Raw genomic sequence first — 11928 nt, forward strand, 5'->3', positions numbered from 1 at the left:
GAGCCAAGGGGGCTGATGACCAGAGAGCTGACAGGACTTTCAGAGGTTCACCCACCCTACAGCAAGTCAGAATTCTGGAAGCACTTGAAATTCTGTTCTTCATACACCCCCTTGATCGGAGTTCTTTTATGGCAACTGGAATCAAATGTTCAAAAATGATGGCTGGGCCCCGGCCAATAGCTCTTATCTCATGGCAAAGAAGGCAGTTGTTCCTGGGAGCAACGCATTCCATTCCCTTCTCCCATCCTGACTGGCATCTTCTCCTATTGCCCCAAGAGAATAGAGACCAGTGACTGTGCCTTGCCTGGTCTCTGGGAAGGCTTTGAGACCCTCGGGATTATGATATGAACTATTCAAAAAAGAACTAAACACATAACTATGCCAATGAACTGGCATTTTTGAAGTCCATTAATGAAGTTCTGTGAGTAGAAATGGAAGATATATGCATTTTAAATATCTGTGAGGACAAATCCCTGCTCCCTCCAAGAAGAATGCAACTAGTAACTCTTGGTGTGACTGTTTCCTCTGAGAAAGGATGGCACACCAGAGTTCCGCGTTGGCTTGGGTGGGTGGGAGGCTGGACACTAAGAAGCCGCAGAGGCCAGCTTCGCCTTGGGGAGGGCGTTTAATTTGTCCATAATCTTGAGCAATGCTCCCAGGACTACTGTGGATGAGGGTCCACTGAGCAAGTATTGGTGTTCCAGGGGGAAAGACTAATGATCTTTTCACAGGAGAGGTCATTTTGTCCGGGCGATAACAAAGGGCCTCCCGTAGAGTGAATGCCCTCAGGTTGGCCTTCCACTGAGACACGGACAGCTTCATGCTCTGTGACCAGTCAGAAAGTTCCATCCACACGCCTCTTTCCCAGGCCTCCTGGTCACCAATCGTCCAACTAGCCACTGCTCAAGAATCAAAGTAATTTAAACATCAGGCCATCTCTCTTTTAATAAAATACATGATCAGACACACTGCTGGAAATTCTGCCCACTAACTTCCTGGACATTTCTTCTTCTTTTTTTCCCCTAGACATTTCCTAAGAGGGATGCAATATAGCAGCCATCAAGTTTTGACAGGTATAAATACAAGGAGGTTTCAAAAAATTCATAGGAAAATTCTGTTATCTTTTCATTCCATTGTTTCATGATCTTTTTTCTCTTTTTAGGAAGCCTTCTATCATGATTTGGGTGAATGTTTGCAGAGCAAATGTGTTTCCCATTCAATAGTTGATACACATTTCCATCCAGGACCTTTTGTAGAGGTGCCCTCACATACTGTGGTACAAGGAGCCAGGGGAGCACAGAGGCTAAATGGCTTGGTGGTTGCAGCCACACTGCAGAGGAAAGATGCAGCAATCTAGTTTGGTAAAGCCTGGATCTTTGGAAACATCATGAGGTAATTCTACTCTGTCCAAGAGTCACTATGAGTCATAATCGACTTGGCGATAGATTTTTTTCTTTTTCTTTTTTCATCTGGGGAGGGTGTGAATGCAGTCCCCCACTACCACAAATCATGCAGTCGAGTTTCCCACGTTTGGGGAAATCGCAGGGGTCAGCAGATCTGGAGTGCAATGGATAAGCCTCGCCCTGGGAAAACCACCTTCGTGATCATGGTATCTCCCCTGCCAGGTAATTTGTCTTTTAATCTGTTGGTAAACCAGCACATACTTTTTTCCTATTCTGATAACTGATCATAGAGCACTCTGTGTGTGATCTTTCATATATGATGAAGAAGACGGAGCTGCTCAATTAGAGCATAACTCGTGCGAATCTGAGAAAGAACACAGAAGAAAATATCATAGGGATATATTTTAGACAATTAACTTTTGCATTGTACACTTGCTCAGGCTAAATCTTGCGTGTACCGTTTCCATTGTGTAATAAAATACTACTATGTATATTACCAAGAGTGCTGGTGGCATAATGGGATGTGCAACTGGCTGCTAACTGCAAGGTCAGTAGTTCAAAACCATGAGCTGCTAGATTCCTATTACTCTCCTCCCCAACGTGGCAGACATTTGACTGCGCACAATGATTCACTCTCTTATACTAGCAATTAGGCTGCTTATAAATACCTGCTCCCGAGTCTATTTGACATTTTTATAGATCAGCATGATCTTCTCTGGGATATTTGGATAATCAAGGTTCCTCCGGATTGTATCGTATTAAGAAGCAGGAGGTTGGGCATAACCCTGTTGTATGGCAATAAAGGCTATGGCTTCCTTACCAGTTGAGGTTACACTGCTTCTGATTACTGACGGAGCTTACAAAGACAGTGTTACTCAGTCAATGAGTGAATAGTGCATATATTGGCCAGAGGCTATGTTGATTTATTCCTATAAAGTTACCACATCTGGTACAGCAGCTGTGATTGTTATCACCACTGATTAAGCTTGTGATAATCCAAGTCATTCTACAAAATCCATCTGGCCTTTTGTACCAGCCAAAGAAGTAAGTTAAATAAGGGTGTGATAGAAATCCCCACTTAAGCATCCTCCCGTCTTAATAGAGGTACTCATGTATCCTACTCTCCCAGGTCGCTTGATTTGCTATTATGAAGATGAAGGCATTTCCAGAAACTTCCATATAATCTGTCCTTTCATGATAGCCTTTATTCCCATGGAAAGAAGATCTCTGGGGGAATTCTCAAAACGCACAGCCATCAAGTCGATTGAGATGAGTAGTGGCCTTCTAGGGATGGGCAGCACTGCCCCGGTGGGTTTCAGAGACCGTCACTCTCTCCTGCAGAGTGACTGGTGCTTTCCAAGGATGAACACGGTCGTTAGCGGCCCAACGTCCAACCCCCTCTTCCACCTGGGCTCCTCTCGGTGGGAAGGCTAATAGTCACTCCATGTATTTACAGCCCAGAAGACTTTGGAAACAGCCACAGATAAACCCACAGGCCTAACTAGCCTCATTGTGAGATAGATTCAAGACAAGTATCTATTCCCCAGTCGCCGTTGACCAGTAGAACATAGTGGTGTCCTATGATGCCAGAAATTAACATCATGTCTGAGCTATTATCTAATAATCCCTAGTAAGTGTGATTATTTCTCAGTACATGTTGTCCTGTGTGTCCAGCTGCCCTTCTGGGAAAAGCCCTGGGAATATTTATAGTCTACTTCACTCATGAGCTGCAAAGGTTTCCTAGGATGTCTGGTGAAGATAGGTAAAGAAGATGCTTTATCCTGAGATGTGGAACCTTTAAAGGGAGGACAAGAATTGAACAAACCAGTGGCACAGGTGAATAGGGGAAAGGAGAAATCCAAAGTCCTATTTGTGACATGTCACACTGAACATTGCTTGATATCGTCAACGGAAATATATAATAAACACTTGGCAGAATTTGGATCCGAGCCAAGAACAGCAAATGGGATGTCATTAACAATTACATGGTACTTGAAGCCATCGACCTGGATGTGAACTTGTTGGCAACCCAACTATTAAGATTTATGTGGAAAAGGAGTCAGCGAAGGAGCCTAAGAACAGGAGAAGCAAAACCAGAGATGGGCTATCACCGGAAGCCAGGAAGAAGCGGCCTTAGGAAGGAGGAAGTGGTCAATTGCATCAAACGCTTCAGACATATTTTTAAAAAGAACTAAGACTGCAACCGAAATTGCCCTTTAGATTTAGTAACATGCAGATAACGAGGGGCCTTTGCCCCAGCTGCTTCCCAGGCGTGGGGAAGAGTGGAAAACAGACCAGAGTGGTGACGCAGTGTGACCGAGAAGATGGCTTCTATTAAATATTTCCTTTCTTCCCAAACGGAACCACGTGAACATTGTCCAGCTTGCTTTATGTGTGTTTAATTTTGATCCTCCTTTATCATACTATATAATGATAACTATTCCAGTGGCCATTCGTTACTGCTTTGCCACAGTCCTTTTGTTTCGGGTTGCTCCAACGTACATTAAGCTCAAGCCTCATTCAGTCTGCTTCCAAGGCCTGCACAAACGAGTTACGCTTACTGAGTTATTTATTTGTCTTGCATGTTTTTGTGGTGATAAAATAGAAGTCACAGAGAGACAGTACCAAGGTCCTTAGCATGCTAAAAAGGAAGCTTTGCCGTTAAGATGGTATCATCTATCACAAAGAAAATTCAGCCTGGAGTTTTTTCACACCACACATCACAGTCTTTCACGCTTCCCACTAACCAGAGCCAGAAAATCGGTAGTCTGCACGTTTGCTGTGTTTAGCTTTCTGATGCATGTATTTTAATCCTGAAATACTCCGTACGCACATGGGTCTCTCTCCTGTCTTCTACGTGCCTCTAAACCTGTTGGCTCTTTCTTTACTTTGTGAATCATGGTTGCGATTCACTTGGGCATGAAATCAATGCGCGGAGTTCCTTTGAGGTTTTCATTATTCCTAAAGATAGACAAATCAGGGTAAGCCTAGACTTGAGTAACAAAGGGATTAGAGAGTGGATACGACTAACATAAAATATTTACTTTGTAAAGCCGTGAATGGCTAAGCAGGAAGAGGTTGGCTAACTAAGCACTAAATGGGGATTTAACTGCCAGAATTCTGTGGTCAAGGTGAGCCCACAACAGCATCAGGTTAAGTAAACAGAGCATCGATGGAGAGCACACGAAACCTTTCAGGTGTGCTTTCTATGCAATGTTTCCAAATACATTTAATAAAGGGATTCATTTTCATCGCTTTGTTTGTCCAGAAATAAATGCTATTCTGTAAGCTTCTGTATCTCACATATAGTACTGAAATGGTTGGCCTTAGTTATTTGCATGACAAAGATTTACATCTGGCACAAATTTACCTTGGCAGTTATTTTTCTGTTTTCTGCAATGCAGAGGATAGCACAATAAAGAGCAAGCACTCAGTGATTGAGGGTGACCGAGCAAGGACACGGAAGAATTCATCCAATCGCTGACTTCGTTTTAAACATAGTTCTTCACCCTAAGAGGGAAATAATAGAAGCATGCTTTTCAAGTGGGCAGCAGAAGTCTGAAGAGGAGTCACCACAGATATGCAAAACGGTAATGACAGTGAAATTATATGAATGATAATATATATTGAGTACACCATCCAAGTTCATTGATCAGCAAATGATAATCCAGTTTTATAAAGCATACTTAAGAATATACACGGCTCATTAGACTATCATGTCCACAGCCTCTAACAATGTGCTCAGTAAAATCTTTAAAAGTTAATTGAAACAAAACAAACCACCTTGCCCTCAAATTAATTTCAACTCACCGGGACCCCACAGAGCAGAATAGAGCTGCCCTCGTCGAGGTTCCAAGACTGCACTCTTTTGGCAAGGAGACGGCCACATCTCTCTCCCCCAGAGTGCCTGATGAGTTCAAATGTTCATTTTGGTATTTAACAGACAAGAACTTAACCACAGGGCCACGAAGGCTCCACCAGGCCTCTGTTCTATAAATACTCAAAACTTACAGCTAGCGTTCATGCCTTTGTAGTGACCCTACAGGACAGTGTAGAATCTGCCCTGTTTCTGAGACTGCCACTCTTTATAGGAGTAGAAAGCCCTCTTTCTCCCAGGCAACTGCTGATGGTTTCGAACTGCTGACCTTGAAGTTAGCAGTCCACTCAACTATGAATCCAGGACTCCTGCTCTGTAAATAGTGGGTGCAACAAAGGGTGAGAGAATTGCAGGATAATGAGAAAAATGATTTTTTTTAAAAAGCAATTACCCAAACTCAGTGCTATCAGGTTCATTCAGAGTCACAGCAACTGCACAGGACAGAGCAGAACTGCCCCGGTGAGTCCCCGGGCTCTGAATCTCTACAGAGGGCCTAGTGGTTTCAAACTGCTGACCTGGGATGAGAAGCCAAGAGCTCCCATTCAATGCCACTTATGTGCCATGATAGTATGCCAATTGCTTTCTATATAATATCTCACTTAATCTAGCAGCCCTGTGAAATAGATACCATGCATCTATTTTATAGAACAGAGAAGGCCACAAGGGTACAGTTTCATGGTTAATTTTAGCAAGAGCTGGCTTTCATCTAAAATTATCTGACTCCAAAGCCTACTGCACTCTGTTCTTTGCCCCTCCCTCCCCGGTGAACGTGCTCCGTTTCATCGCAATATCTACATCAGAGTCCCCATAGGTGGCGAACATGTTGGAAGCATCCGTTTGCTAACCAAAAGGCTGGAGACTTGAGCCCACCCAGAAAAGCTGGAGAAGAAATGGTCTCCTGAGCTGTTTTTGACAATTCCCACGTTGAAAACTCTAGAGGGAATAATTCTCCTGTGGTACGCCTGGGGCGTATGTCCGTACTTTGCCTGAGTATGAAGGTGGTCCCGAGGGAAGAAAAGCGTCCTCCCGCATGGAAAGACCCTGCCTGGTGAATGCAGCTCTGTCAGGCTCCACGCAATAACCCCGCCTCGTTTTTTCCTAATGATTTTTGCTTTGGCAGAAGTTGAGCACAAATTTTCTCTTTTCTAATAGAAAAAGATATGTTACGGATGTCTACAAAATTTTTTTATAAGGAGAAAAAGGTTATACAGTATCTATGGTTTTTTTAAGAAAATTGAAAAAGGAAACTTTCCTCGGAAAACCTTAATAATTCCCAAGGATAAAAACCTCATAGACGCAGAGAAGCAGCAGCAGCATTATTCACATAGACGAACGGCACACCATTTGGCCCATTGCCAACAGTTCCTCCTCAAGGTGAGCGTGGGAGTGTCAGACGAGGAAGGTTAATTGGCCCGGGGCCCCGGGGGCTTCCGTTGTTGGGGGGCAAGGGAGGTTGTTCGGGTTGGGAAGGGGGTTTTACTTGGGGCGGGGAAATTAAACCCTTCCAATTGTTTGGGTTCAGGTTTTTTGCCCTTTTTCCAAAGGACCCGGAAAAACGAGAATGAAGTGTGAGCGTAGATCATTGAATGTGCCCTTTTTCTTGCTCTGTTTTGGGTTTTTGGTATCTCTGCAATGTATAAATATGCATGAATGTTTAAGAATAAAAGTTTTAACAGTCACACAAGAATGTGATAACTTGTTCCATATTCCAATAGATGTATGAGAAAAGAGAGAACTGGGTTATCACAGACCTGTTAATCAACAAACGCCTGAAGCTAGATAATACAAGAGTGAATCAGGTGGCATTGATACAATATCATAGAAACTTTTATTAAAAGGATCAAAATGTGAAGCTATTATTTCTCAACATGTCCTCCATCTGGGCTGATACACTTCTGAAAGCCTTTCCCTGACGATTTCTGCGCTCTTCAATTTATACCACAGCGAATGGCAATTTTGCCTTCCTGGAGGGACTCAAATTTTTCCTTTTAAAAGTTCTTTGGGTTCGAGGAGCAAAAAGATCTCTTGAAGGAGCAAATTCACGGCTGTTGGGTGAATGGGTGAGGGTTTCCAGATTAAATGCTTGTCGGACAGTCGTGACTACGGCCTAAGAACAAGCAGGTACATTGTTGCGCTAGAAAAATATATGTTCTTGGAGCAATTTGTCTTGTGTTTTTCTCAATACAGTTTTCAATTTTCTTAAAAATCCTTCATCATGAACCTGTGTAATTTCCCTGTGTTCTAGAAAATATCTGTCAAGATTTCCTCTTTGAAATCTCAGAGTTTGTTTCTATAAACTTCTGTGCTGGTGCTCTGCTGTGAATTTAACTGGCAGGGAGATTCCCCTTGAAAGCCACGGGTTTGATTAGACCTTTTGTTTGAAGTCACCTTAAGAAGACTAAAACAAGTATTGAACGGACATAACTTGTCTGCAGCCACCCATGGACGATAGAGGCATGCTTAAGCAAATGGTGCTTGGAATAAACCTGTGCATATATGAGCTAGAAGCCTAGTAGAATATATATATATATATACATACACACACACACACACACACAAATATGTAACCTGTGCATATATGAGCTAGAAGCCTAGTAGAATATATATATATATACACACACACACACACACACAATTATGTAACCGCGGTGCTACCAGGGCTCTTATTGTAATACTATTAGAGCCCCTATGGCGCAGTGGTTATGAGTTGGGCTACCAACCTCAAGGTCAGCAGTTTGAAAGCGCCAGCCGACGAACCTTTCTATCCTGTAAACAGTTACAATCTTGAAAACCCACAGGGCCAGTTTTATCCTGTTCTACAGAGTCACGAGGAGTTAGAATGGAATAGATGGCAGTGAGGTTGGTCTTGACTTGGAGAGAACTACTACTACTACGATGAGGACTAACAGTAACACGAACATCATTAAACTCCATACATTCCCTGCCGGCTAGTCCTTTCTGATTCACAGGGACCCTGTAGCGCAGGGAAGGACCATCCCCATGGGTTTCGGAGACTGTAACTCTTTAGCGACAGAGAAGCGCTCATCTCTATCCCATGGAGCACCTCGCGGTTTCGTCCTGCGAACCCGGGCTCGATAACCTTACAGAGTCTGACGGTGCATTGCGCTTCATAGGCATTAGTTGTGGCGTCATCCTACGAGCCCGGGGCTGTACCCCTGGCTAAAACCAGAGGTGATGGGGACCTTGCCCTACCGCAATTAGCTAGGATGGGTTTGGGCAAGAATTCAAGCTCAAGTAAATTCAGCAATTAGTCCTTAGGACATATTGTCACCTCCACGCTCCTGAGGAATTTTCATTTTTAGTTATTGAATATGAATAATCTTTAGTATTATTGTATGCAGAACACGTTCTGAAATAAGAAAGCTTCAAACATTAAAAACAGATACCAAGCAGTTTTGTGCCAGTGTTTTAGGAAATTCTGGAGTAGAAGTTGAACTTGAATTCATTTCTCTTGGCTGCTTGCAAATGATATTGTGGTAGAAATGCTTAGCTATTGCTATATCAAGTTGCGGGAGAATATTGTTTAAATAAATACAACTCTTTCATGGTTTCCTTTTCAATCTGCCCCCTTGCCTACCATAGGCCCATTAAATACATCTCTTTAACAATCTTCAAACTATAATACATTGATAAAAAATCATTCGTTTTTTCCAAATAGAAACAATATTTTGTCTTTATTTTGTTATTATTATCAAAGATTTTCCAAATATTTTATGCCTGTTTTTTTTTAAGCACTGGACGTATTTGTTAAACAGAGTAGTCAATGGCTAAACTTTTCAGTTTTAAGGGATTTCGTTTCTAAGATACTTCGTGCAAATGCAGACCAATAAAGAATACATCAGCAGCCTACACACAGGGTAGCGCTAAGCCACTCTGGTCGGAATGTATTTTACAAGATAGGAGGCAACGCAGGATCGTTGTGACAAAATCTTGATTGGGGACAATCTTGTCTCTGCCACTTACAAACTGTGTGACATTTGGAGATTTCCTCATCTGAAATGTGGTGATGATAGCACGAGTAAGTTCCTCCTCAGAGGAAAAAATAAGCTAATGTTCTTTCAATGACCAACACCCGGCATAGAGCAAGTGTTTAATGATTTTTTCTAGAAGAAAGTTCAGTTCAAAAAATCAACCTCGCTGCCAGAGTCAAAAGTAATGAACATGGAAGAGAAGGGGATGAACAGCTTGAGTAAAAATGGTGAGATGGGTACAAGGATGAAATATCATAAATACGTAAGTCATCCTATGCTGAACATTCATTCTTGAACAAATACAAGTAGTGCATTGTTCTAATTTCACTGGAAGAGCTATTTTACACAATAATTATATGATTTCTGGATAGTATTTAAACATGAATTATAGCGTGTAGTTTCCATCTTCTCAGAGAGCTAATGGGCTTCATTTCACTACCCTCTGAGTACCACCCAGAAATCTCTTAGCAAAGCCTGTAATTCAAAAGCAAAGAAGACCACAAGAGGATACAACTGTCTTGCTGCCTGGTGACACACAGTGATTAGTCATCGCGCCCTGAAGCAGCCCCGGAAAGGGAACCATTGCGGTGTCCTGTCAGTAAGGGCCACAAGACGCACCCTATTTTCCCCACTTAATTGAAGTTGCTTTATCTCTCCTCTGCCCCAAACAGATTTTGCCCAAAGGAACTAAGCTGCCAATAACGTCATACAAGGTAGGAATAACCTGTGTATTTAACTTGACACCAAACTGAATAATCAGACTTTCTCAACTTTCAAAAACCCTGGGGAATCATCTATTACACCGTCTGCCCCAGGCAAACCCTCTACCACCTTACGTGTCCAGTAACTGACAGAACCCAAACCAAAGCAAACCCACAGCCAATACACAGAGACCTAGAGGATAAACTGAAAATGCTCCGCAGGCTTTCCAAGGCCGTAAATCTTTATGGAAGTAGATGATTTCATCTTTCTGCCGTAAAGCATGATGGGTTCAAATCCCCAACCTTTTTGTTAGCAGCCAATGCTTAACCTACTGCACAAACAGGACTCCTTAACAGACTAAACAGAGCATGTTGTTTTTTTTTCCTCTCAGCTTTTCTGTTGCCTTGTTGAGGGTCAACGTTTGGCTCCATCAAGTCTCTGATATGTACTTCATACATTTAAGCTGTACTAGATATGGTACTGGTTGTTCGAGTTATCTCAATATAGAAAAAACGGTGAAGGGAATGTATAATAGTAAAATAAATAAATTAAACTGTTTGCTATTCTCACCACATAACTTCTATCACTAAAGTACCACAACTGTACATATGTCCTCCCTGGGTTTAGAACCCTTTTATGGGGATTTCTGAATTACACTAACATCATAGTACTCAAATTTAGCATTTTTCCAAGCTGTATTCCGTAGATCTCATGCTAAGAACATGATTCGTCCAGAATTATTCCACAATCATGTGTGTTAAGGACTAAAATGAAAAGTTCAAAAGGTAGGTTACACATTGGGCTGCGATCCACAAATTCAACAGTTGGAAACCAGGAGCCAGTCAGTGGGAGAGAAATGAGGCTTTGAAATCCCGTCAGGAGGTCCTGTCTGGGAACCCAGAGGGCAGTTCCACTCTGTCCTTTGGGGTTGTTAAGAGTCAGACTCAACTCGATGGCCGTGCGTTTGAGTGTGATTACATCAACGCGTCGTATGAAAACTGAAGAAAGCAATGTAGTAGGCAACTGTTTCAGAATACTTTTTAAAAATCATTTTATTGGGGGCTTGTACAACTCTTTTCAATCCATACATCCATCCATGGTGTATCAAGCACATTTGTACGTTTGTTGCCCTCATCATTCTCAAAACATTTGCTTTCTACTTGAGCCCTTGGTATCAGCTCCTTATTTCTTCCCTCTCTCCCCACTCTTCCCTCCCTCATGAACCCTTGATAATTTATAAATTATTATTATTTTGTTATATTCTTTTATTTAATAATTTTGGGGGGAGCTCGTACAACTCTTATCACAATCCATCCATCCATCCATTGTGTCAAGCACATTTGTACATTTGTTGCCATCATCATTCTCAAAACATTTGCTTTCTACTTGAGTCCTGTTGAAAATGACCATGTGTTAAACTTCACGAAACTAGTATTTCAGGAATTATGTTAGGAAATGGTGCTCAAAATACAAACCTAAGCTATTATATTATCAGCCAAATCATACTAAACTCACTATTCTGACCTCCAAAAGAGTTCTGAAAATCATCTGTGGGTCATTGAAATCACTGTTTGACATTATGAAATGGAAGAATAGCATTCATTCTAAGCTTGTTAAGAGAATGAAATAAGATAGTACCTATAAAGTGGTGAACACTGTATAGTAAGTGCTCAATTGCTATTCCTATATTTATCTATGTCACAATTCCTACATATGATATTCTTCTGAAATATCATTATAAAACAACTTATGAATCTGCTTTTCCAATTTGCCTAAATGCACTCCACCTCTAAAAAACAACACAACAAAACAAAGTGCCAACATTCATTTAAAGACATCTATCATTTGGATATTCCAAAATAATTATAATTCCAACACGTTCTTGACCAGGTTAAAGAAGATGATCCCTTGCCTCTCCCACGAGATGACATCGGACCTCAGTATCTCTTTACTG

The 11928-nt window shown here is 41.8% G+C and overlaps 1 non-coding gene across 1 annotated transcript; it reads right to left on the bottom strand.

The window, feature by feature from the left end:
- Positions 1-1469: 1469 nt before the first annotated feature.
- On the bottom strand, positions 1470-1633 carry LOC115869614. Its single transcript, XR_004046282.1, has one exon. It is a non-coding gene; the product is annotated as a U1 spliceosomal RNA (small nuclear RNA).
- Positions 1634-11928: the final 10295 nt, after the last annotated feature.

The sequence above is a fragment of the Echinops telfairi genome, unplaced genomic scaffold (genome assembly GCF_000313985.2).
Source record: "Echinops telfairi isolate 266 unplaced genomic scaffold, ASM31398v2 ScPeMD7_31;HRSCAF=116, whole genome shotgun sequence".
NCBI classification, from domain to species: domain Eukaryota; kingdom Metazoa; phylum Chordata; class Mammalia; order Afrosoricida; family Tenrecidae; genus Echinops; species Echinops telfairi.